Source organism: Numida meleagris, unplaced genomic scaffold (genome assembly GCF_002078875.1).
Source record: "Numida meleagris isolate 19003 breed g44 Domestic line unplaced genomic scaffold, NumMel1.0 unplaced_Scaffold293, whole genome shotgun sequence".
In the NCBI taxonomy this organism is placed as follows: domain Eukaryota; kingdom Metazoa; phylum Chordata; class Aves; order Galliformes; family Numididae; genus Numida; species Numida meleagris.
In genome coordinates this window covers 41,321-68,300 of record NW_018364539.1, presented here as the reverse complement: position 1 = coordinate 68,300, position 26,980 = coordinate 41,321, and the positions used below count along the sequence as shown (strand labels likewise).

General features: G+C 43.1%; 1 long non-coding RNA gene across 2 annotated transcripts in view; it reads left to right on the top strand.

The window, feature by feature from the left end:
- The first annotated feature begins 441 nt into the window (after positions 1–441).
- LOC110391081 overlaps positions 442–26,980 on the top strand; it is a 67,515-nt gene continuing 40,976 nt past the window's right edge. Inside the window, exons 1-3 of one of the 2 annotated variants that reach the window (XR_002433968.1) lie at positions 442–7,021; positions 15,601–15,682; positions 16,031–16,116. This is a non-coding gene — a long non-coding RNA (uncharacterized LOC110391081). Of the gene's footprint in view, positions 7,036–15,600; positions 15,683–16,030; positions 16,117–26,980 lie in introns of both variants that reach the window. The other variant, XR_002433967.1, reaches the window with a different exon arrangement.

Below are 26,980 nucleotides of genomic sequence, written 5' to 3'. Positions count from 1 at the left end.
ACAGTTCAAATTAAACTGGGACTTCACTTCAGCTCTCATTTGTGTGAACTGAACTGGATTATAAGCAAGCTAGGTAGGAGACTTTCCCAGACTAGACTGTACAGGAAAACATCCAGATAGGTTTTGAATATCTCCTAAGAAGGAGACTCCACCACCTCTCTGGGCAGCCTGTTCCAGTGCTCTGTCACCCTCACGGTAAAGAAGTTTTTTTTTGTATTTGTATGGAGCCCATGTTCTCCTTTGTGCCCACTGACCCTTGTCCTGTCACTGGGCACCACCAGTAAGAGACTGGCTCCATCCATTTCGCTCCTTTCCTTTAGATATTTATAAGCACTGATAAATGCTTATAAATGTGTCCAAAATCAAAGGCCTTACTCTAATGCTGTAGACAAGACAGCTAGGGAACACGCACAGCAGAGACGAGCAGGAAAAGTGAACAGTCTTGTGACTCCCAGTCAGTTTTATCTTTCCCTCTGGACGGAAAGCGGAAATGGAATAATGAAGTCTTCTGGGAGCTGTAGTGCTTTCTTCTCTTCTGAGAAGGGTACCCGGAACTGTCAACAATCTGTGGAACTGGAGCATTAACGCTTTAACTCCCAGTGCACTATACGATGTTATGTTGTAGAATACCAATAACAAAAATCATAAAGCCATGACACATCCTGGAGGCTTCTCCACTCCAAACTGAATGAGTCCAGCTCTATCAACCCTTCTTAGAAGAAGTGCTCTTGTCTTGCTCAAAAAGTTTCTATTCAATTGTTCTGAATTAGGCAGTTGCCTTCTTGCAGGTTGATTGAATTCTGTTTGACAATTTGTCCCGTGCTAGATATGTAAATGAAACGATCTTCTGACCGATTTAAATTCCCTATGATATAGCAAAGTAGCTAATTAAAGAAACATCAGTTTTCTAGTGCTCTGATCAATCTTCATACCTGTAAAATACATATTGCCTGGCTTTGTTGACTTCCTATGCAAATGCAAATCTCATTAGAGCCAGTGGAGCAGCAAAAATGAGGTTACTTCTTTCTTAAATTCAGACCTGAAGTCTAGGAAAATCACTATGAACTGCTACCCTGAAGCTTCATAAAAGCCTGATTCCTTAGATCTGGTGGCAGATATGTGCGAATGTACTCATTACAAATATAGGAACTAGAATTCATCATTTGGGTATTACGAGGGGTAAAAGCTGGTGTTGGATATGGGTTTCTGTATTAAAAAAGAAGAAAAAATCTTTAATGTGCTTAATTTTCTGTGCAGCAACATGCAATTAATAAAATATTCTCAAACAGATTGTATACTGTCAGGAGAAAAGGAATAACAGAAAACGGGTCACAGAGCAGAACTTAAGAAAGGGAGGAAAAATTGGATACTGGAACAAATCCTTGGGAGTTGTTCTGAGTTAAGCATGTCATGTTGTCTTTTAACTAGGTTTGCCAAGCCCCATTTTCTGAGGCTCTCCAAAGTTACCAACATTCAGAATATAAGACACTGTGTTTAAAACAAACAAACACATTTTATTCCTTAGTGCTTCTCCCGATACACAGCCAGAAAATTTAACTGTGCTTAAGAAGGTGCTTAAGCATGAATACAAATTATCTGTGTATCTATCTGTGACAGGTAACTCAGTAAAAAGCAGATTTTACACAGGCCCATTGAAATTCCAAGTTCTTAGCTGGTGGGAAGGTAGGGCAATTTGCTGTTGTGTGTTGCTTGGGGGATACAGTTGACTGAAACACGACTCCTTACATGACCAAGACTGGACTAATAGGTCTGCTTGTTTCTCATCCTAACAAAGACATAGTAAGTAGCTACATGCATTTCATCTAGGATAGAGTTAACTAGTTAACTTTCTTCCTAGTAGCCCACATGGTGCATGTCATGTACTTAGGATGAGAATAAAGTTGATAGCAAACTAATGTTTTAATTGTTACTGAGCAGTGTTTAAAGTGAGTGCTTAGGGACTGATATCAATTGTTGGGTGGTGAGCAATTTAATTCAGCATCAATTGTATATTCTTTCATCCTTTTCGTTATTATTATCATTCCTTCATATCATTGTCCTATTATACTGTTTCTGTATTTTTCTCAGTCTCACAAGAAGAGAGTGAATGGCTATATGGTACTGAGGTGCCTACTGCTTTACAGCAACAGCAAAGAAAAAAATACTAGTACAGAAGAAGAATAATTTGTTGCCGTTGCATTATTACCAAAGAAAAAATAAGTGAACAAAGCAAGAAAAATTTGAGTGGAAATAATATGATTACTGATTGATACTGATACTGATTCTTGTAAAATAAGACTGTGTTATGACTTACTAAAAGGACATACAAGCCTGTCCGAAGATTAGAAAGTCATTTTTTCAATGTGAGGGTGCCTGAGGATGTGATGAATTAATTGCCCAGAGCGACTGTGCAGACTTCCACCTTGGCAATAGTCTAAAGCATGTCCCCCACCAGCTGCTCCCTTGCTCATGTGCACAGCAGCTCCATGCAGAGGCAGGAGTTCCTCACCCCTTTCTTCCCCTCAGGGCCCAGCTCCAAGTGGAAGCCATGTCCTGGGAGTGCCTTCAGGGGCACAAGCATGTGGAAGACATTCTAACTCCCTTCAAGACTGCTGCCTTCAAAGCCAATGCCCACCCCAATGGCTGGCTGCAGCTGTGGTGTGAAGTAACTGTGGGGAACTGTCTGACAGGTGCTCAGAAGTTCATCCATCAGCTCCTCCAACACCTTGCACATGGCTGGCCTGGTCTTCAGTGGCCAAATGGAGAAGAGCAGGTAAAACTTGCTCCTGTATGTGATGTCACTGAGGTCTCCGTCGTGCACCAGCTCCTTGTTCTCCCTGTCAAGGTTTCTCCATATTTCATATATAAATTAGGCTCATTTCATATATAAATGAGGCTCATTGGAGCCTCATTTTCTCTTGCCTTTCCCTGTACCACTGGAGGAAGAACTGAAAGAGCAGCAGTGCAGCCAAGGACCAAATTGTCCAGGACAGCTGTGCAGCGAAGGGCAAGGGTCACATGTCTGTCCTGCTCTGCTCCATCCTGTTCTGCTCTACCTCCTGCAGCAGCTTTGTCATCTGCTCTGGCAGATACACCTCACGCTGCTGCATGCAGTCGAGCATGACTGCATCCAACCAGTTGCCAACACATTTCGGTCTCTGTGCCAACAAGGTGAAGACAAACACCAAAGCCATGATCTGGAAGAGGTGAGAGAGTGGAGGTGAGTGGGGCTGGGTGGGAGGTTGCGCGTGGCTGGGGGAGCGGGGCCAGGAGCCACAGCCCCTGGGGTCAGGTAGGAGCGGGGGCGAGGGAGCTGGGAGGCAGCAGGGGCTGAGGCCACGCTGGTGGTGACTGCCCAGAGAGCCGCTCACAGGGTCCCCTGGGCGCTGGGCCATCACTGCAGGCTCCCAAACCCCTTGCGGGCTGGTGTTTGCACCTGGCCCAGCCCAGCCTTCCCCCTGCTGCTGCACTCACGGATGGCCAGAGCCAAAATGGAGCAGCGCTGTGTGCTGATGGCCCCAATACCAGCCCCATAATCTCCATGCCACTTTTATAAGGAGTGTTGGCCTAACAGCAGCTTTGGAGCAGAACTGTTGCACTCAAAACTGCGTTTTGGTCATCTCCATTGGAAATCCTTGATTATATAGAGGCAAAGACTTGGTAGCTGTTCAACAATCATCACATCAAAACAACTGGGATTTTCAGAGTGCTTTAGAAGACCTTACTTTTTACCGTTTGCAGGGAGATGTTTGCAGAATGCAGACAGTTCTTCCATGCTGTGCGAAGCTACTAGAGCTCTTCTCAATCTTGTAATGTCTGGAAACCCAAGATAAAATGGAGATTGGATGTTTCTCTGTATCTTCCACACCAGCTGTTTTCTGTTTGTGTCCAAATTTTCTCATCGCTGAAATTTGTTTTTCAATAAATGGCCACAACAACATTAACAGTGCATTGTGCAGTAGACTTTGTGTGTTCAGACAGCTGAGGCTCATCAGGGTTTTGGTATATGAGAGCAAGAAACAAGGTATTTGAGTGAGATCTTCCATGTTATTTTTTTCATTTGAATGCATCCATAATATTCTCTTAGTTGTGAGCATCCCTCCATATTCAAAGAGCAAGCTCAGATCTACACTTCCCTCTCAGGCTTGTCTCTCCAAGCTCCACTGATCAAGGATGAGGATGGTAGGTAGTGTGGGGAACAAGGAAGAACGTCTGTAGCCGAGTGGGTTCATGAAGACAGTGCAAACTGCTTATCCTTGTACATCCCAACAGGTTTGTACCACAAAATCAGTCTTGCCAGTAACCCACACTGAAGCACTTTCATCAAAGTAACTGATTTCCACTCCAGGATGCTCCAGGTTTTCAGGGCTCTTCAGTCATTTCCCTTCACAAGTTGTTTACCCTTTTTCAACCTGTTATCAGAGAGGGTTATTCTGGACTGAATTTTCTCTTACTGTGTTTTCTAAGAATCCTCAACTGCTGACAGCTCCGGTCACAGCAGCCTGATCACGTGCCTGAAGGACTAAGTCATTGTGCAGCTCTGTGGCCTCCTTGCACTGGCTATAACCTCGGCCTCTGCCTCCTGGCTGCTCAGGCAGATATTCTCAAAATCTTGCTGCAGCCCAAGCTGCCTCTGTGAGGACAGTTCTCCTGAAGGCATCCATCACCTGGAGCTCGTCCTCAGAGCACTGCAGGAAGCACAGCATGTGTCCCACTAGTAGCTCCCTTGTGCACATGCACACGCACTGCAGCTCCACAGAGCAGCAGCAGATCCTTGTTGGCATCTCCACAGGTGAGAGAAGGGGATTCCATTTGCACAGCTCCAGCAACCTCACAAAGAAGCTATATGGGAGCTGGAGCCGTGACCATGGGGCCTACCGCTGCCCCTGGGGCACCGCGGCCGCATCTCCGTGGGGCCGACCGCTTTGTTTCTGAGGAGCCCTGGGCACGGCCTTAGCGCTCGGCCACACCGCCCCGTCGTGCCTGGAGATCAGCGTTGCATCCAGGCCGGGGGCAGTGACTCTGCTGGGGGAAAGAAGGGCTGGATGGCGGGGAGCAGTGTACGTGACAGACCGCAACGGCTGTTGGTGGGACAGCAGTGTACGTGACAGACCCTAACGGCTGTCGGTGGGACAGCAACGTACCTGACAGAACCCAGCGGCTGTCGGTGGAACAGCAGTGTACCTGACGGATCCTGTGGCTGTCGGTGGGTCAGTAATGTGCCTGACAGAACCCAGCGGCTGTCGGTGAGCCAGCAATGTACCTGACAGACCCTAACGGCTGTCACTGGGACAGCAGTGTACCTGACAGAAACGAATGGCTTCTCCACCTGGGATCCCACGGGCCCTGTAGGCCCCAGCCACTGGCCTGTGGGCAGCTGATGAGAGTGCTGTGTGCCCTGATGCAGGTAGGCCCAAAGGCCAGGCTGGAGGAGCAGCGTTCCCTTGGAGCGCCGGCAGGAGCTGGTGCAGCTCAGGATCAGCTGCAGGGCATGTCACAGGGCTGGGTTGGATCCAGAGGCATTTTTTTCCTTTGAAGATTCTGGATCTTGTTGAATAGTGTTGGATTGGTGTAGGCACACCACAGCAAGCTGTAACTCTGTGGTGCTGCTAGGGTCAGGGCACACTTTTTTAAAGCTTTCTGTCTGCTTCCATACTTGTTCACGAGTGAGTTCCAGACCTGCTGGAGGTGACAATCGTGACTGATAGCTGCCCAGAGCCTCCCGCACGCCTTGCCTCCCAAAGCCATCCTGCCCCACTGGAGATCTTTGGGTGCCTTTTTTTAAACAGTTTCTTAACCATGATTAAAACCTGAAACACATGCAGAAGACAGTGTCAGGTGGCAAACAGGGTGTCGGTCATTTTGTAGCCACCTTCCAGAACAGGGACATGGAGCTGCAGACGTTCATGGTGGAAGCTATTGTGCCATGCATGCCTGGCTGTTTTGCAAAGAAGTACGTCTCTGCTGCAGTGCATCTCTGTGGCCTCCTTGTGTCACTGATGACGACGTTCTCTGCCTACTCAAAGGTCATGAACGTGTCTGGGTCCTCTTGCTGTACCCCAAGCATGAGCTCAATCGAGAGGACTCTGCTGGAGGTGGCAGTCAGCTTGAGCTTGCAGAAGCAGGTGGAGAGCAGCAACTCGAGCTCTGTTATTGCCAATTGAGGCATAGCCACCTAAGCTTCTCTCACCAGTTCCTGGAACCAGGTTGCAGTTTTTGCTATATCCAGGTAGGAATCTGTGCAGAGGGTTTGTAGGAGGCTGGGCATCTGCTTTGTCCTCAGCTGGTCCTCAGGGTGGTGGAGGAAGCACAGCATGACCCCCACCAGCTGCTCCCTTGTGCACGTGCACTACAGCTCTACGCAGAGGCACGAGTTCCTCACCTCTTTCTTCCCCTTGGGGCCCAGCTCCAAGTGGAAGCCATGTCCCAGGGGTGCCTTCAGGGGCACGAGCATGCGGTAGACAGGACTGCTACCTTCAAGGCCAACGCCCACCCCAATGGCTGGCTGCAGCCATGGCATGAAGTAACTGTGGGGAACTGTCTGACAGGTGCTCAGAAGTTCATCCATCAGCTCCTCCAGCATCTTGCACGTGGCTTGCCTGGTCTTCAGTGGCCAAAAGGAGAACTGCAGGTAAAACCTGCTCCTTTATGTAATGACATTGAGGTCTCCGTCGTGCAGCAGCACCTCATTCTCCTTGTCAAGGTTTCTCCACATCTCACATATACGTTGGAGCCTCCTTTTCTCTTGCCTTTCCCTGTACCACTGGAGGACGAGCCGGAAGAGCAGGAAAAGCAGCAGTGCAGCTAAGGACCAAATTGTCCTGGACAGCTGTGCAGAGAAGTGCAAGGGTCACATCCTATTCTGCTGTACCTCCTGCAGCAGCTTTGTCATCTGCTCTTGCAGATACACCTCACACTGCTGCATGTGGTCAAGTGTGGCCGCATCCAGCTCATCACCAACACATGGCACTCTCTGTGCCAACAAGGTGAAGACAAACACCAAAGCCATGATCTGGAAGAGGTGAGAGAGTGGAGGTGAGTGGGGCTGGGTGGGAGCTTGCGCGTGGCTGGGGGAGCAGGGCCAGGAGCCACAGCCCCTGGGGTCGGGTTGGAGCAGGGGCGAGGGAGCTGGGAGGCAGCAGGGGCTCTGAGCCAGGTGTGCCCAGCAGGGGTTTGGGTTTTTTGACCTTGCCTTGATTTACATGAGACCAGGCTTGCTGGCAGCTAATGGGAATAGATTATCCCACTGATGGAAAGGGGTTTTAAAATGGGAGTTGGCAAGGTTCATTGATAGAGTTTTAGATTAGGTACAAAGGGGTGTGGGGATGAAACCGGGGTCACTAGAAAGGAGTCTGTATGTAACATGCCAGTGCTTGTGGGATGAGTCACCATCCCTGAATGTGTTTAAAAACTGTTCGGATGTGGTGCTCAGGGATGTGATTTAGTGGTGGGTTGTTAGAGTAGTATGGTTAGGTTGTGGTTGGGCTTGATGATCTTGAAGGTCTTTTCCAACCTGAGCAATTCTATGGTTCTATGAAAACACTGTTATTATGGAATTTACCTAATCACTGTACTGTTTATTTCATATATCTGTTCAAAAGGAAACATGCCACTACTACTGTCTTATGAAATGTCCACATAACTGCAGCAAGGTTTTTAGATATGGTGGTAATGTTTACGAACAGATCTAAGACATTTCACTTGTTACAGTCCTGAGTTTTATGAATGTACATGTGCAGAAATGCTTCTTTATTGTAATTTTCTCATTCTTTTCCCATATTCTTAACATGGGGAAAGAGAATGCTGCAAAACATTTAGAAATTGGCTTGCAAAAAAGAAGTGTATTTGGATGCAATGTCATCCCTAACTTGACATGTTCTTCACTACTACATCTTTGAGGTAGGATCAATTATTTTAAAGAGACCTGCTGGCAGTGTGTGTTCCTCATATTCTCTCTGAAGATACTGCATAATTCTTAGGCAAGTATCATTTATTTGGATCATGCAACATTTCTCTGCATGTTTCTGTGAAGTAAAATTGTTGTTCTTCAACATAACCAAAATTACTGTATCAGACAACAAGAGCACACACCAGAACTGACGAAAAGAATTGTGATCAAACCAGGGAATTGAAGGCCAGGGAAATGTAAGATACGGAATGAGGGACGTCCTGTTCTAACAGCAGTTCATGCTACTTCATGCTAAGCTTGCTCAGAACCACAAGATGAGCTGGCGTGGAAGAAGACTGGTGTGGATGAACAGGGAGCTTTTCCTGAGGCTACAGGAGAAAAAGAGAATCTACCTCCTGTGGAAGAAGGGACAGGCAACTCAGAGAGAATACAAAGAAGTTGTTAGAATGTGCAGGGAGAAAATTAGAAAGGCAGAAGCTCAGCTGGAACTCAACTTGGCCGCTGGGGTAAAAGGGAACAAGAAACGCTTGTACAAATATATTAGCAGTAAGAGGAGGACCAAGGAGATCCTTTACTGGATGCAGCTGGGAACGTGACCACTGAGGATAAGGAAAAGGCTGAGGTTCTCAATGCCTTCTTTACGTCTGTCTTTAAAAGTCAGACCAGTTGTCCTCAGGGTACTCTACTCTCTGACGTGGAAGCCTTGGATGAGGAGCAGAATAAACCCCCCATGATTCAAGAGGAAATAGTCAGAGACATTCTATTCCACCTGGACTGCCACAAATCCATGGGGCCAGATGAGATCCATCCGAGAGTGCTGAGGGAACTCGTGGAGATGATAGCCAAGCTGCTTCCCATCATCTATCAGCGTTCCTGGTCAACTGGAGAGGTCCCAGAAGACTGGAGACTTGCCAGTGTGACTCCCATCTACAAGAAGGGTCATAAGGAGGATCCAGGGGAACAACAGGCCTGTCAGCCTGACCTCGGTGCCAGGAAAGGTTATGGAGCAGATTGTCTTGAGGGAGATCATACAGCATGTGCGGGACAATGTGGGGATCAGGCCCAGCCAGCATGGGTTTGTGAAGGGCAGGTCCTGCTTGACCAACCTGATCTCCTATGATCTAGTGATCTGCCCGGTGGATGAGGGAAAGGCTGTTGGTGTGGTCTACCTAGACTTCGGCACTTACTGAAACTTACCCCCTATTTTTTTTCCAGATTATAGTGAAAATATTGTTTTGAGTACCATATTGAGGAGCACATACAAGGAAAACACTTCTGATGGTTCAACATGTAACATCTCAAAAAGGTTTTCAACCTGATCCACCATTCACATGTGTTTATTACTTAACACCAGAAAAAATCTGTCCAGTTTTGTTCTTGCATATGAGTATTAATACCGCACATATCCAGTAGCAGGGCCTGGAGTAACAGCATGGTGTCAGGGTAGGGGCCAGACTCCTGATAGTGGATGCTCTTGGGCCTTCACAGAACTGAGTTTGTCCAGTGATGAGAAACTGACCCGCAGAATCTTCTAAATGAGAAAAGAATATGAGCCGTATATTTACACACAGCGTAATGTAATGCAGTGCCACCTGGTGAAAAGGCATTGAGGATTGTTCTAATGCAGATGTATATTTGAAGGGATGCAGTTTATCCAGGGGAGCCTACTGTGATATATATTGGATGTTCTGAACATGCTCCTGCTATGTGCTAGCAGCTGAAAACGGATGTTAGGCAACATGTATGAGCTGTGGTCTGTTAAAAACAAAGTGCCTCATTTGGGGTGAGCACAGATTTAAAGTATACATTAAGATACCTGAATGAAAGAAGAAAAAAAAACAGCTTGGTTTTGAGGTCAAGTTTGCAGGTGAAGGGAGTTCCTCAGCTGATATTAAGTGACAGAATTCCCAATGGATTTAAGTAGCAGTTACTAACATCAATTTGATGTTACTATGTCTTCAAAGAGAATTCCATGGAGATGGAATTTTGCTTATTAACCTCTGAGTAATACAAGTTGGACCAATCATATTTTTGTTGAAGCATGCCTACAGACACCTAAAAATCTTACTGGAGATGATTTATGGTCTTGGAAAAGAAAGATATATATTGGTGGGAAAAAAAAAGATAAAAGAACAGTATTGGAGTGGTACTTTCAGTGCTGACAAGCCATATTCTTTAAAAAACAGGTGATCGGGCAAAAGAAAAAACATAAGCTGCGATGATATTTTATTGGTGGTATGCATGTTTTCAGCGCTTTAGTGAAAGCATGCTAAATAAACCATGTATTCTGAACCCGTGCTGATGAGTATTGTAAATTCACCCTCCTAATGGCTACTAAATGACACTTGAAATCAAGAAGTAGTGAGGCTGACAGGAATCTATGTCACTTTCTGGATTACCTCCTTCATTAAGCTTTACCAGAACAGTCAGGAACATGATGGCACATGTGAAGGACTGTATGGAGAAGGAAGAAATGAGTGTTACTTTGGCTTACAGATTGACACTTTTTGTCTGGAGAGAGAAATAAAAGCATGGGAACAGTTACTGCCTTTGGCCTCGCTGGCAGTTTGTAGTTGCTTTTCATTTGCTTACGTGCTACAGAGCTTTCAATACATGGGAGGAAAGTGGACTGCAATGAGATGGGGCTTACCCTGCCTTAAGTCAGATTAATGTATTTGTGTTACTTTTTTTCCTCACTGATGTCAGTACCAGCTCTGCAGAAAAGGGGGACCTGACCATGCCTTTGCCATGAACCCAAGTTACAAAGCCCTAAAATGATGTCTGATGACCAGAGTCAAGCTTAAAGCTGGTTTCTGCCATTGTTAGTCTCAGTGTGGACTGGAAATCTTTACAAAGCCTGCCCACTTCTGACTCTCCTGTTTGCTAGAAAAGATATTTCAAGCTGAAAGGGAAAAGTGATTTCTATCCCCTACTTTCTTGCACAGTTACACAGCTTAACTCACTACCTGCCTGACTTTTCAAGTTCAGTTTGTAGAGATCAGTATTAGAATACTTAACATCAACACGAATGGGGACCTCTCTACACCTTGTTCTAATTTCCCCTCCCTGTTGCCTCAGCATAGCTGATAAAAGTATTTTCCCCATAAAATAAAGCCAAGACCTGTGTGGATCCTAACGCTGGAGGGAAGAAAAGCTCCAACTCCCATTAATGTCAGTAGAAATTGTTAGAGGTCATAATAGTCAACAATGTTATGTCAAATACGAATGTTGCTTCCTCTCTTGCAGCAATAGATACTAATGCTTGTAATGCCACAGGTTGTGTCATTTGTGAACTTTAATGTGCCCAGCAGAGCTCTCTAAATGTGAGCTACTCTATGGAATCCATAACAATCTAAACCCTTTTATTTTTGGTAATTTAGAAGAACAATCTCGTGCTGCTGCTGTAGCTGTTGGTTTTCAAGGCTTTCATTACCCAGACAGAAATCATGCTAGACACAATACTGTAGTTATTGAGAACACTGGCTATACTATACAGCACACCTAATATATCAAACTCCACATATCCTTGGATGCAGACAAGGTAATTTTTAAATCTTTTTCTGAGTCACACTGGATAGCTACATCATTGGTAGAGACCACCAGAGTTATAATGGATAGGGAAAAATTATAATAGAAAATAAATTGTTTATGTATCAGAGAGGTGTTTTTGTGTGTGTGTGTGTGTTTTCTTTCTGTAGCTGGTCATCCTTTAATCTGTGTTTTTAGCACTGTTGCATAATCTGGTGAACCAGCTGGTACTTGCCATTGGTAACAACAGGATTTTGGAAGAAATAATCTTGTTTTGATCCAGTTTTCTCTCATTCCTAAAAACGTTCTGCTTGGAGATAAAATATGCTCCACTATCATTATTAGTCTCATATATGGACCTCCTGCAGCGGCAGCTCTGCTCTTTAGGGGACAAGTACACTTCAGTTCAAGGAATGCAAAAACGTGCAAGAAGATAAACATGAGTAGTGTTACTGATGGTGACTTAATTCACGTTGACATGTCCACAGTTCTGGTTACCCTGACTCTTATTCCTACCTCTTAGAAGATAGAGGAAGAGCTTTTGAAGAATTCTTGCCCATGAGGAAATTGTTTGCATCAAAGGCTCCTGCTGGAGTGAAGGAAACTCTGTTTCCGTGGTCCAGGCTAAATTTCAAGTGGGATGAGGGTGGGCATGTGTGAGGGTGGTCCACAACCTGAATGAGGCTTAAGCAGAATAGGACCATTGTTTATTTTCTTTGGGAGAGACAGAGTTCCTTATCCAGAAATGCAGTGTGTACCTAAAGAATTCCCCTAAGAATATTCAGAAAGTGCTGAAGAATGTGCTCTGCTATCCAGAGGGACCTAGATAGCCTTGAGCAGTGGGCCCAGGTGAACCTCATGAGGTTCAACAAATCCAAATGCAAGATCTCGCACCTGGGTTGAGGCAACCCTCACTACCAATACAAGCTGGGGGATGAAAGGATTGAGTGCAGCCCTACTGGAAAAGACCTGGGGGTACTGGTGGGTGGGAAGCTGAACATGAGCCAGCAATGTGCACTCGCAGCCCAGGAAGCCCATTGCATCCTGGGCTGCATCAAAAGTGTGGCCTGCAGGTCAAGGGAGGTGATCCTGCTCCTCTGCTCTGCGCTGGTGAGGCCTCACCTGGAGTACTGCATCCAGATGGGGAATCCTCAGTACAGGAAAGACATGGACCTGTTGGAGTGCATCCAGCAAAGGGCCACAAAAATGATCCAAGGGATGGAACACCTCTCCTCTGGGGACAGGCTGAGAGAGCTGGGTCTTTTCAGCCTGGAGAAGAAAAGGCTCCCAAGTGACCTGATAGCAGCCTTTCAATATCTAAAGGGGAACTACAGGAAAGAAGGGGACAGACTCTTTAGCAGGGTCTGTGGTGGTAGAAAAAGGGAAAGGAAATGGCTTCAAGCTTAAAGAGGGTAGATGTAGGTTGGATATAAGGAATAAGTCTGTTACAGCGAGGCACTGGAACAGGTTACTCAGTGATGTTATTGATGCCCCATGCATGGAGACTTTCAAGGCAAGGCTGGATAAGGCCACGAGCAACCTGATCTAGATGTGGTATCCCTGTTCACTGCAGGGGAGTTGGACTAGATGACCTTTAAAGGTCCCTTCCAACTCTAAGGATTCTATGATTATAAAATTAATTTATTATTTTTTAGTAAAACTGTTTAGATTTGAAAAGTGTTTGTGGTTTGGATTAACAGGTGAGGTTATCAAAATAATGCTCTCAGTTAAACAACCTGCTAAATAGCTGCAGTAGGGAGACCATAACCTGTCAGCTTGTGGTTTTCTGCAGTTATCTGGAGGTAACTGCATCCCAGCTGCTCTGAGTTCTTTGCTGGTATTTTATGTTTTAAACAGTCTGTAAGACTTTTCTCTAAGAACAAAGTCTCCTCTTTGCTTCACCAGTTTCCTTGCATGAAGAAAACACACCTGATAGTGGCTAATGTTTAACAGCTCATGACTTTGTTTTGTGTGGAGTTCATACCTGAGTAAGGTTACTCCTTACTGAGACTTTTCTCCAGTGTAAAGCACCTCTCATAGGGTTAAGAGCATCTGATGCTGGTTTAAATACTATCCTTCATAACATACCTGTATGTGTCAGAGTTACAGAATAGCCTGAGGTGGAAGAGATCTCAGTGATCATCTAGTTCCAACCCCTCTGACATGGGTGAGGTTGCCACCCATTAGATCAGGTTTCTCAGGGCCCCATACAATCAGGCCCTGAACCCCTCCAGGGACGGGTCCTTATGCCTAGGACGCTTCTCTGTCCCTGCTCCCAGCTTTCTGGTTTCTATCTCATTAAAGTAGTATTGTTTGCTTGTCAAAGTTATGCTGGTTTATGCTTGCTGAGTAATACTCTGTGGTTCTGAAGCCCTCTTGCTGGACCTTATATTATCACCACTTGGGGATTTTTCTCTGCTATAGAGACACGCTCTCTCTTTTGACTTTTGTTTTTTTTGAGTGGAAAGTTTCTAGCATTTCAGTTTTCAGAAAACCTTTGAAATCCCCAAGCATCCTTACTCTAGCTCCTTATCTGCCAGTGTAGAGAAATTATTTTAGCCTAATACATCTGGATTTCTAGTGCCTGTTTCTAGGAATCTGTCATTGTCTCTCTACTATTTTTCTGGTCTCTCTTATTCTCCTGACTTTCCCTCAGGGTTTAATAAAACTTACGGTTTAATATTTTCTCAACTTTTTGGATGTCCCTAACAATCACTTTTAAGGCGTAAGGATATACTAATCATTTTCAATTCTATTTTGTTACTTTTACATATTCCTGCAGAAAATGGATACTATCTCCTAAGGATGTTTATATGGAGTTGAAAATTGGATTGAAACATATTTTGACCCAAAAGTAGAATACCCTTTGCTGAATTATGCTTCTCCTAGGCTAAGTGAGTACTTGCTCTCTTTTAGGCCTGAATTCTGCAAGCATTTATGCAAGTGTTTAATTTTACAAATTGATTTCACTGGGACTGTCCCTGCATAAGCATTTGAGAAATCAAAGCCTTAGCCAGTTTTCTGATGCATGTCCTTCCTTTTATGCAATTTCTCTCTACTACAAGGTGTTCTGGTAAAGCCTTTCAGGAGATGCTATTGCAACCCTCACAGCTGTTTAAAGTGTTCTTCAGAACAGACAACTAAAAAGACTCTGCCTAGTGTTCCTTGAGGAGCAGATGTAGGCCTTTCCGCTCTCTAGTTGGCCATGTGGGAACGTGGGGCTCTGTAGTGTGCTCCCATGGTCCAAAGTTTCTGGTCAACAAGTTACAAGATGAGGAGACTGCTGTGGGAGTCTTCTGCTCATACTTGACTGAATTGGTGTGCAACAGAGGTATTCGTTTCCCTGAATGAGTGTGGGACTGATCCTGAAGACCGAAATTTGGGCCTGCGGGAAGCAAACTTTGATGCTTCTCAAATACATACCTCCAAACACGAGTTTGGAACTAGTTAAGTGGTACTTGTACAGTAAAACTAGAGCTTGGATTTCTCCTTCTCATTCCTTTTCAATCTCTGCCGTGTATGCACATGTGCAGCTATTGCAAGTTCAGTATTGCATTGGATCACTTTAAAGATGGAAAGGTTCTCTTCTGAATTGAATCAATCATGAAAATACAGCATCTTCTGGGGATGCTTTCAGGCATTCCTCTGTGTTAAAATCCTGAATTCAGCAAGTATTTTTTGAGGGTTCAAGTAATTCTGTTTCTTCTTTGGTAGCTGTTTAAAGTAGGTGCTTAACTTACACAGCATGGGAGTAGTCTTGTCTCAATTTTTAGCCCCCTTCTACTTCTAAAGCACAAAAAGGGCTAAAGAAGAGTGATGAATAGCTTGCTTTCTCAGAAGACATCCCTTGAGTTTATGGAGCTGTTCATTTCTGTATTAGTGATAGATTTTGAAATCTTGCTTTCTATGTAAGAAGCAGGGTTATTATTATGGGAAAATGACAGTAACTGATGAATGGGTAACTTTATCAAGATTGTTTTCATCATGCCTCTGGGAAGAGTAATCTGTAATTAGAGAGCTGTGTTGAAGGTTTGAGTCTGGAATCAATCCATATCTTCTTTGACAAGCAGGCTTGCTAATATCTTAATTTTAGCTTTGTGGTTGCCCCTTCCATACCTTACTGTGCGGTCCATCTGATCATTTATTTCTGTTCTCCTTGTCAGTTAGAAGATGACCAAAGATAACACCGTGAGTTCAATAAACTTCAGAATCCTGAAGAAGTTAGAATCTTTCAACTCTGTTCAGGTACGTATTGGAAACTCCTTGGAAAATAAGCAATAGATATTTTTTTTGTCCAACTTAGAGGTGCCTGAAATTTGACAAATATTGTTAAAAAAAAAAAAACCTAAGCTCACTACAATTTATTGGTTATTGGGTTTATTGTCTGTTTCATCAGCAGGAGTGAAAGATCTAGATGTATTTTAACATGTATTTAAACATCACCATCAGCTATCATCCCCCTTAGAGATGTCAAATTTACTTAAGCAATTATTTGAGGCTCTTTGCAAGATTAGGAAGGCAGCGCTTCTTCTTGGCTTGCGTGCAAGCTTGTTCTCTAAAATTTTCTTTTTTTTTTTTAATGATGACATCTAGGTGACATCTAGAAGCTGGTTTGTCTGAGTAGATACTGGAGTAGACCTCTGATGAAGGCCACAGCAGAACTGAGAAGCAGTTTCCTGGTAACTCACACTTGCTCCTCCACACTTCTGAGATGGGCTCCTGGCAATTCTGCTGGGTGACAGATTTCTCTTCTGTAGCATTGCTTCCTTGTGGGGAATGTGTTGCTCTCCTTCCACTCTCTAACAATATAAATGGGGATGCTCTATTGGCAGAACAGATCCTCTCTATGGTCTCACAATGCAGTGAAAAAATAATGGTACAGTTATTTAAACTTTGGACAAAAACGTAAGCCCCCACTCCGAAGAATCTGATGCTTGTCAAGTAATATCCCGGCTTATCTGAAGTTCTGTTGTGTGTGCTTTCAGACAGAAACACGACAGTTTAGAAATTACAGCCTGGAAGAGCTTTTTTTTTCTTTTTTTTTTTTTTCCTTTTTGACTTCCTTTATTCTGAGTGAAATACTTGTGTGGTGGATAGTGGCTGCTGCAGCTGGCTAGGGGTGTTGGGAAGCTGCACTTTTCCCAAGGAATGTCACCGTACCTTCTTCAATACTACCCTTCACTCTTGCCACGGTGGTAGCTGCCTTGTTGCTGGATAGCTTGAAGGATGGGATCACTGCATCTCACATCCTGCCTTTTTCCCATACTAGACTTTATGAACTCATGCTGGGGGTGACAGACAGTGTTAGGTTCGTGCTTACCGGGATTGGAAGAGATAAGTGGTTAGATGTGGTGGGGAATGAAGGTGTGCTTCTTGGAGATGTTTCTAGTGAAGTTGGTTCTGCTGCTGAGGGAACACCTGTGGCTCTGAGACCACTTCTATTGAAGAATGGATTAGCCTTGCAGTGGCCAGCCTATTCATCAAGCAGACCTTAGGTTTGGTAGGCTAGTTTTTGCCACGCATGCTGAGGTTTTCCTTGGCCCCTTCAGCCCTGTGTTACTCATTTGCTTTTCGCATACACTGGAGCCTAAGACTTTGCACCAGAACAGCAGTGTATTTGGGCTTTGCTGATATAGAAAGTAATTTATCCTCTTGTGACTGTGCTCTGTGCAGAGCATTAAGGGGTTCATGCAAGCAGGGCTCCTGGTTTCTGGAAAACAAGCTAACAAACCCCAGTTTGCAGGATTAGCAGTTCCTCTTGCTATTTTTGGAAGTATTTAATTTAGAGCCATGAAATTAATCTTGGGGATGCCAAGTATTACTTTAAAGAAGAAAGGGTGGTAGGGTCTGGGGAGGAGGTAAGTGGAAGAGAGTTGATGTCACCGAATTTTCTTTGTGTATTTTTTTTTCTCTAGTAACAAAGGAAAAACCCAAACAAACTCAAACCCAAAATAAAGCAAAACAGAAAAAAGAAAACCACCAGTCATTTGGATCTGAAATAACTGTCATGGCAGCACACCTTCCTCTCTTCTGATTTCTGCCATTTTTGGCAAATAGTGCCTACAGCACAAAGGCTTTTGAAGAGTTATTAATCATGTTTGGCAGCCAGGCTGCACTAATCTACTGTCTGGGAGTACAAAGAAGTACTACTTTTTTTTTAATATGTAGTGATTAAAGCTCTTGATACTTTTCTTGCTATAGAGAGAATGCAAGAAAAAATGGGTGACAATGGGAAAAGCAGAACTCCTCATCCCTTCCCCCTATCCCCATCACTAATGAATGCTGTGGTGTTATGGTTTTGTGATTTTTTGTTGTCGGTATTCCGCATCATTACATCATGTAAGGTACGGGCAGTTAAAGAGTTAATTCCCTGGTTACTGCAAACTACCTTTTTTGGTGTGGCCCTCTGAGGGGGAGGGGAGGAGGTGCACTCCGCAGGGGTCTTTGCGTTGGAGGGGGTGGTGAAGCCGCGTGGGAGACGCGGGGTCTGTTCCTTCCTGCCCGGCGGAGAAAGCACGTGGTCCTCCTGCAGCTTACCGTGTAAGATTTTCAGCCTGTAAACTCTCTAATATAATTCTACTAGCCTCATTTTGATATATTTAGTAAAGTTGGTTGTTCCTCCTCAGATTGGTGCCGCTGTTTTTTTTTTCTTTTTTTTCTTTTTCCCTCTTTCCCTTTGTCCTCCCAGGTGGCGGCTCCGCGGCTTCTCTGCCGCTTTAGCCACCGGACCGCCCGGGGGCTGGCCCTTAACGCCGGCAATTTTTTTTTTTTTCCTTTTCCTTCCTCTTTTTTCTCGTTTTTTTTTCTTTCGGGCCTGTTCCCCTTGTCACGGACGCAGACCCTTAGATAATACCGTGACATGGGGTGGGGCCATAGCTGGGGCCAAATGTTCCCTAGTTTTCTGGATATATCTGGCAACACAATTTGAAGAGGTGTAGCTTTGGCGTTGTAACACAGCTTTGGCATACCAGATAGATGGGAGGGGCGGCACTTCAAACACCTTTCATAAGGATATTAATGTTTTAAGAATGTGGAAGGATTCAGTACTTTCCTTGCCTGATTCCTATCAGAAATATGGAATGGTTCCCAGTGGAAGGAGGAGGATTTGTTGATAAAAGGTGTGAAGCCTCTTTCTGTCTTGGTCAGTGGAAACACTGTTCATACCTACATCTGTAATGCGTGGAAAAGTGATGTCAGGAAGTCAGAACTTGTATCTAGCAGAAAGTGCATGTGTGCACCTTATTCCGTCAATCAGATGTTTGCAAATGCCAGACTTCACCAATAAATCAAGTCATTGCTTTCGATCTGAACAACTTCAGACTTCAGGTGTACTTGAAGTTCAAACACAGACATACATTTGAGGGATGTGGTGTTGTGGACATGGTGGTGATGGGTTGATGATTTGAACAGATGATCTTAGTGGTCTTTTCCAACCTTTATGATTCTAACTCTTCTGTATTTGACCAATTGTTCCTATCTGTATAGCAGGGAGCAGGTGACTGCCAGCTCTGCAATGACCTGAAAACCCACAGTGTCTCAAATCTGGTTGCGTATTTTTGGTCTAATTGTGTGACCCAGCATGCTGGGAATAGCAAACAAGTCTGTGATTACAAAAGGCCACATTGCTTGTGGTAGAAGGACCTGCTGTGATTTTTCATTTTATTGGTAGCTAGCACATAAATGCTGTGTAGATTGCAGGGAGCAACACAGTGGTACAATATATTTTTGGGCAGGTATGATATGATCTGTCCATCACTTCTTCTAGTTTCAATTACTTCTTTCTTTGGGACACAAATATGTATATTATGCTGCAGTTCTCCTTCCAGGAACTTCCTGAGCAGGTGGATTTGAAGGGAAGATTTTAGTTTGCTAAATAATTGAAATGAAGACTAATGGTACATGTCACATCTTGCTTAGTGGAAAAACAGGTGTGGATAAAGGTACTTCTGACTGAGGATTTTTGACTTCTTAAAAATGATAAGCACTTTCTTAAGTGTTAGCGATGTGTTCAAGGTCTGCCTAATCTGCTTACAAGAAAGTTAATGCACTTTTTTTTTTTTAAATTCAGTAGTTACTATGAAATTCAGTGTGAGCCTCATATTTTAATTCATAAAGAGAAGCTGAGAGGTTTTTTTTGGGAAAAAAAGTAATATTTAAACATGTTTTTTGTCCAAACAGAAGTATTGTTCTTTCTCTTGGCTGAAAATTTGCTAAGGCTCAGTTTCCTACAGTTAAGGAAAGCCCAGCACCAGCAGCACTCCAAGATCACATTGCTCCCCTGTGAGACGTAATGAGAGGGAAATTTCTGCTGCCAAGGGAGCTTGGTTCTGCAGTACTCTGGACACCAAATACATCAGATTTTGTGAAGAGAAAGAGAAGTCCCATGGGAGGTTAGGAAGGACTTAAGTCATCAGTGATTACATGGCTGAATCTCAAGAAAAATAGAAAATGATGAGTTTCTGGTGCTGTCTTACTATTAATTTGTTAAAAATAATAATAAAAAAAACAAGTAATTGCCTTGGTTTAAGATGGAGGTAAGGACATACTGAAATTGCAATGAGTATCAGAACTGGGCAACCTGCTTGAGCTGATGCAGCCTGAGCAGGGCTGCTGGACTTGATAGTCTCCAGAGGTGCCTTCCCTTCATCTGTGGTCCTGTGGTTCTGTAACAGCAGAGGAACTAACCTGCAGTGTGTTGAACCATGTATGCTTCCATCATAAATACGGAAAAGCCACTGAAAACTCAGAAGCTAAGCAAGCAACTTAATGCTTCAAGAAATCTGGTCTATTTCCTTTTTTTTTCTTTTTCTCCAGTCTAAGCTGCTCTTTCATTCTGTTGCCTTTAGAGATTTATCAGTACAGTAAGAAATTATACGGGCAACTGACTTGTTTTCATGAACTTCATACATAATGGCATTAAACTGCATTGATTTAGTACCATGAAAACCTAATAGAGCAGTAATGACTCAGTGATCTGCAGTGGAAAACAAAAAAGATTAAATTCTCTTTTGTTGCTGTACTGAATGACATTGCTTGTTGCATCATACAACACAAAAATAGGTTTAAAATACCTCTTGAATTTGGCATTATGCTCAGTGAAGCTTGTTTGTGAGAGAGATGGAGAAGTCCAGTCTCACTTTCAGCAGCTGACAAGTTGCTTCTAGAACATGCCAGCTTTTAAATAACAAGGAATTTTCCAGTGAGAACAAATTTCTAGCAAAGCGCTTCGATCAAGTTTAAGGTAACAACGGGAGAAAAAAAAAAAACTTTTAGGAATGTTAAGGAAGAAAGTGAAATCAAAGTGATTTCATGAAAACCAGATTCATTCACAAAATCACATCTCTCTCCAGCAGTATCTGGAGTGAGCTGACTCCAGACAGCCAGGCCAACTTGTTCTCAATTTTAATATGAAATTATAATTTCATGGGTCATGGACACAGCAGTTTGGGATGAAGAAAACGGTTTACAAGCTGCTGACTGCATGTAGTGAGGGTTTTGTGACAATTATTCCCCAGCACTAAGAACTGTCTTGTTGCATCCATAAACTCATAGTGTAGTGTGGCTGTCATCTGCATAGATTGGTACTGCGGTACTGTGTTCAGTTTGTGCTGAGTTTTGATATATTAATGTCCATCTAAACCATCCTGTTTGTTGAAATAAGTATTTACAATTGGTTTTGCTTATTGGAAGTCTACAAATATCTTTGATGCTGTCTTCATTTAAAAGTATTAGCTCTCACGTGCAAATCAAATCATTGCTTGAGCAAATAATGACTGAGATTCCTAATTCTCTTGTTTTAATAAATACCACTTGCAACTCTCGATTTTTGACATCTATAATATATACTGAGCATCTCCCCAGGCACACCAGTGGCAGAAATCAGTTTCTGTGAGGCACCATGATGTAGAAAGTGATTATTAGTTTCTAGTGTGATCCATTCTAATATCCTCCATGACAATCTTTCTTGTCTGCTAAATTAACAGATGGGTGATGGAATCTTAAATATTCTGCCGCTGGCTTCCAGAGGAAACTGATTTTAGCTTAGACAGTTGTGAACATTGGGAAGAGGCCTTTAGGATCATCAGGCGTTTCCCACTGCCTTTTGAAGACAATCAAAGAAGTCTTGGATGATGTTAAATTTTCCTTTGCTCTTTTCTTACCAGAAGATTATCTGCAACAGCTGTGCTCTTTTTCTATACATTGAGTATATCTTTATCATAACACAATCGCAGAAAAGTACGTTTTCAAGGTGTTTTATCTAATTGTCATGTTATCTTGCATGTAAATTTCAGTATTCCAAGGAAAGCAATTAAATATTCTGACTATCATTGAAAATATTTACAAATCTGTTAGTCAGATAAGACATAATATTTTTAGTTTAAGATATTTCCTAGGCATCTGCTTTTTTCCAGCCCATATGGTAGAATGTGTGCCACAACTCATCTGCACGTTATGCTGTATAATTACTGCCAAAAAGAGTTCTAAGTTACTACATAAAGCAATTCAATAATCGGGCAAAAATCCTCCCAAGAACTCTCATGTTTTTAGAGCTCTGAGCATCAGTATCGTATTTTGTCTTTTGTTTTGAAATAGGAATTCCAGCATCTTCTTTTTCAGACAAAATTTAGTTTCCTAAATATTGTTCAGCCAATTGGAAGTACCTGCCATCACAGAGATCAGTTGAGAGTGAGATTATTTTTTTAATTATGCACATTTATTACACAATTATACCATCAGTCTTCTGCTAGATGGCAGAACAAACATGCGGATGCTGTTCTTTAAGAAGAATTTGGATTACCATATCTCATGTGAAAGAAGAGCAGGTCAGCAGCATGCCATACAACTGAATTCTTTTTAATGATTGTAGCAGTATTTAATGGATATTTAGGCCTAGTGTAGAACACAAGAAAACTGTGAACAAAAAGCTTGGAAAGCGATGGAATCATTAGTGGTGTGCTAGTTTAGCCCATGACTCTTTTGTTTTTAAAGAGCAGCAGAGAAGTTACTCAGAATCCTTCAGCTGACCTGTACCTTTCCTGCCCAGGCCCCATAAACTATGGCTTTTTTTTTTCCTGTTATTCTCATCAGCGAAATGCCGAAGTTGCAGTGAAAATCCCTGGGTAAATATATGAGGATTATCTAACAGCAGAAATATATTCTATTGCCCTTTTGTTACTAGAATTAGCTAACTTTGTTCTGAATTTAGAACTTCTCTGCAACGTTTGGGGGCAGTTTGAACTGATGTAGGCTATTCTACAATTAAATCATAGTTCATAAACCATATTCTATTATCTCAGCCATTTTCCTTTAAAATGGTGGAGCTCTTTATGTATAGGTTTATCACCAAGGAAGAATGCCATGTATTCAAACTCATAGAATCATTAGGTTGGAAAAGACCTTCAAGATCATCAAGTCCAGCCATCAGCCAGACCTAGATTCAGTGTCAATCCAGCGTTGAGTGCACTGGAAGAGTCTTATCTGTGACTTCAAAAGGAACATTTTTGGCTATCTTACTTGTTTAGGTAAATGTTGTTAAGGTGTTCATTGACATCAGAACTTTGTTCAGAGCAATTCAGCATCCCTGGTTCATATCTTCAAGAGGTGGTTGCCTTTTGCTCACACCTGAGGTGCAAGAGCGGATGTACATTTTAATGCCCATCTCTGTGGATCCAACTGCAATTACTGGACAATTAATGTAGAATGGCTAGTGTAGGATATCAGCTCAGTAAAGCTATTCTTGTGCTGCTTGTTGGCTAGGATCTACTTAGTTTCATGTATTTGTGCTGTAGGCGAAAGGAGTTAGCATGCAATCCTCTTACTGTATGATATTTTCCTGTTTTGATGTCTTGCTCAAACATGACCTTTGCTGCAGAAATATTTCAGAGAGGATGTATTGTGCTTATTAATGGGGTGAGGAGTACAGGAGATTCTCTCTGTTTTCATGTCCTGATCTCGAAAGAGTTGAAATATAAACATCAGCAACCTGCTAAAAAACCATTCCAATGTTTGCCCACCTTAATCCTTTCCAGTTAGTTTTCAAGAGTTGCCTGTCCATTTACAATCACTGAGGGAGAGGTGTGAAATGCCCAAGTTGTGTGAGTAAATTCTGCTGCTGTACACTCTTAGTTCAGATGTTCCGTAATGGAAGAACTTACTTGCTGTCCCTGTCTGTGACGTTTACTTTTTCTTGCTGTGATTTTTGTCCCTTCCCACATTCAGTGGAGTTGGGTAGTGGGGAATAATTGCACCCCTTTTTATTTAGCTTTTTCTGCCTTTCACAAGAATTTTTATAGCCCCCTTGATCTGCTGAGGACCTGTCTGCCTTTCCTAAATGTATAATTATTATCATTATCTTTAATTAATATGTGCACCTAGGTATGCCAGATGACTTCGTTTTCTCTCCTTCCCTTATTACAGCTTTTGAATTGGGGCAGTTCTGTTATATTTTTCTCCGACTAAGTTCTTGGGAGCAATTGTGTAGCCTTTACTAGATGAAGATCATCAGCATAAATTTATCTTTCTGATTGATGCATTAAAACCAAAGTACTTTAGGAAGAGCAAAGCATATATTTTACCTTCATCCCATTTCTTGTTTTCGCACTGGCACAAGATGAAATGTGTTCCTGACATATCTGGGGCCTTTCTATTCTTGCTAAAGATAACCTGGACATTAATCAAATGCACAGCTTGTGCTGTGATGTGGTTTTGCTACTTTCGGTGGAGCCATCACCCCTGATGAGGAGCCCTGACCAGCATGGTCAGATGGTAGCTTGCAGAACTCACAGTTTGGTGAGAGCTGGCTTAGAGAATCAACTGAAATAATGTATTTTTAACTTTTTTTCTTACTTTTAGACTGACAGTGTAGGTTATATACACTTACACGTGTTTCTCAGTCTGATCCATAATCAGAGTACGATACTCCAAGAGCTTCTCCAGTGCTGGATAAAGCATGTATAACAAAACATTTGTACTTGCATGTGTGTGCATATATATATATATATGTATTAAGACCCAATACAGAGAGGCATTTGCATTGCTAAGCTTTAAGGAGCAGTATAAAAGCTATGTTGAACTGAGGTGAACTTAACATGGTCAAATAAAACAATTGTAGAAATCAGTGCCTACTAATACACACAACAACATAATGTAGACTTCAGGAATGCACATGTTTTGTTTCTTTGGATCTTCCTGGCATACAAAAGCTCTGGACCACAAAATTTTGCTGTTGTATGTATTTTGTTCCCCTTGAAATTTCTCCGCAGTGTGTCAGGAAAGCCACTGGTGCCAGAGCCTGCTTTCCACTTCCCAGCCTACAGGGATGCAGACAGCAGTTGCCTGTGGGCACAGGGACTGACCAGAGAGGTGCAAACACAGCTTGACTAATGAGCACCAATTAAAAATCTGTCCTGGTGCAACCTAGCACAGGGAGGAAGAGTGGAAATTACAGGTGAGGAGCGAAAGGAAAGAAAGCTTTTGAAGTAGCCTTTTATTCAAACAATGCAAAAAGCCTTTTACTTGCCTATATTAATCTTGGGAAATTAGCATTTAATTTCTGTAATTAGCCTTTCACGCACCCCAAGGATACAAGCGTACATTTACACACACATTTCTTTTAAGTCTTGGAGGCTTGTCGTTCGGTTGCTAAGGGGAAGAAAAGGTTTTCGCTGGAGACAAACAAAAAGTAGAACTTGCTCCCAGGTGTTGGTGAATCATCAGGGTATGAAGGTTTTTAAATAATATTTGGAGTTGGGGGTAGGGAGAGGAAGAGAAGGATGTGGGGTGTAAATTCAGTTTTCCTGCAAGGTGCTGAGCCTGGACCCACAGTCCAGTGGGTACAGAGGAGTGGCGGAACATGGATGCTGCCTACCTGTCCTCTCCAAAACAGAATGGTCCTGAGGGTCACACCAGTGCCTTGGCTGCTCATCTGGGAAACAGTTTGTAAGGTAGATGCTCATCTGAAAGCAGATGTACTGACAGCTGGTGTGCTGTCCATGAATGAAATGCTATGCAATCTATGGAAATACTGGTCAGTGAAAAGCTTCAACCAAGGGAAATTGAAAGGGATTCAATCCGAGGCAGTGAGTGTATTTTACAGGCAAGGAAGCTTCTCATGGGGGAGACGGCCTAAAAGGAGACTGTTCAGCACAGAGAAGAGAGCTTTTCAAAGAGAGAACTGAGTGAGGAGGTATGACGTCATAAGAAAATTGACCAAAATTTTCTGTTTCCTAAATCTCAGAAATAGGGAGATGCTAAGTGGAGCAGGAAGCTGATGAGTTAAAAAAAGGAGAACTGAAATGAATTCCCTCTGCTAGGATACTGATCTTTAATAACTGAGTCCATAGAGTAGATGCAGGGAATTTTATGATCCAATTTTCAAAAGTCATTACTGTTTCTTAAACATTTACTGTTCTTTTTCAAGATTTGCACTGTAAGTCTGATCTTGAGAGTTGCAGTTTTAGCCATATGGCTAAAATTGATGCAGACCAAATTTTTGAACTTCAAATTATGTGCAGCGCTCCACAGATCAAATATTAAGTATGGGAATCTTTACAAACACACCTTGAGTAAAATGGAAAAAATTCTGTATTCTGCTTGTAGATAGCTGGCAAACAAGGAAGCCAGAGGGGAGGAGAAAGACTTGAACTGTTTACTATGAAGTATCCACTGGGATGTAGTATGTTGTCTGTGTCTGAACGTTATAAAGGACTGCTGCATCTTTGCTAATAGAATACAGATAGCTGTAATGAATTGCCATCCAGCTGGAGCTTTATCAAAAAACAGATGTAATTGTTTAGAGTCTTTGGGCCATGATTGTGTCAGTAAAGACATCCTATGACTGTTCGGTGTGAAGAGATCTGAGCTGCCTCTCTGAGTGGTTCACACTTCCCTAGTGTTCTCTCAGCAGCTTCTGCCATGAGCCTGAGATGTTTTGCATTATTTTCTTCCAGATCAAGCTGATTTGACAGAAACAGTTGACGGGGGATGGACATACTGCCTTCCAGGCTGTGTTCTGCAGTCTTCTGCTTGATGTCTTATGCTATGCCAGCTCCTTTCCCCAGGAAGCAGTTTGTCTTCCATCTTATCATCCCACTCCAGGTCCCATCTGGAGTACTCTATCCAGACTTGGGGCACCCAGAACAGGAGGGACATGGAGCTGTTGGATCAAATCCAGAGGACAGCCATGAAGGGGCTCAGAGGGATGGAGCATCTCTCTTATGAAGAAGGGCTGCAGGAAGCTGGGCTTGTTTAGCTTGGAGAATAGAAGGCACTGCAGAGATATCATTGCAGCCTTCCAGTACCTGAAGGGAGCTTATAAACAGGAGGGGGACTGACTTTTTATATAGTCTGGTAGTGATAGGACTGGGGGCAATGGCTTTAAACTAAAAGAGAGAAGATGTTAGGAGGATGGTGAGGCACTGAAACAGGTTGCCCGGAGAAGCTGGGGATGCCCCATCTGTGTAGGCATTCAACAGCAGGTTGGATGGGGCCATGGGCAACCTGATACAGAGATTGTCAACCCAACCCACAGCAGGGAGTTGGAAC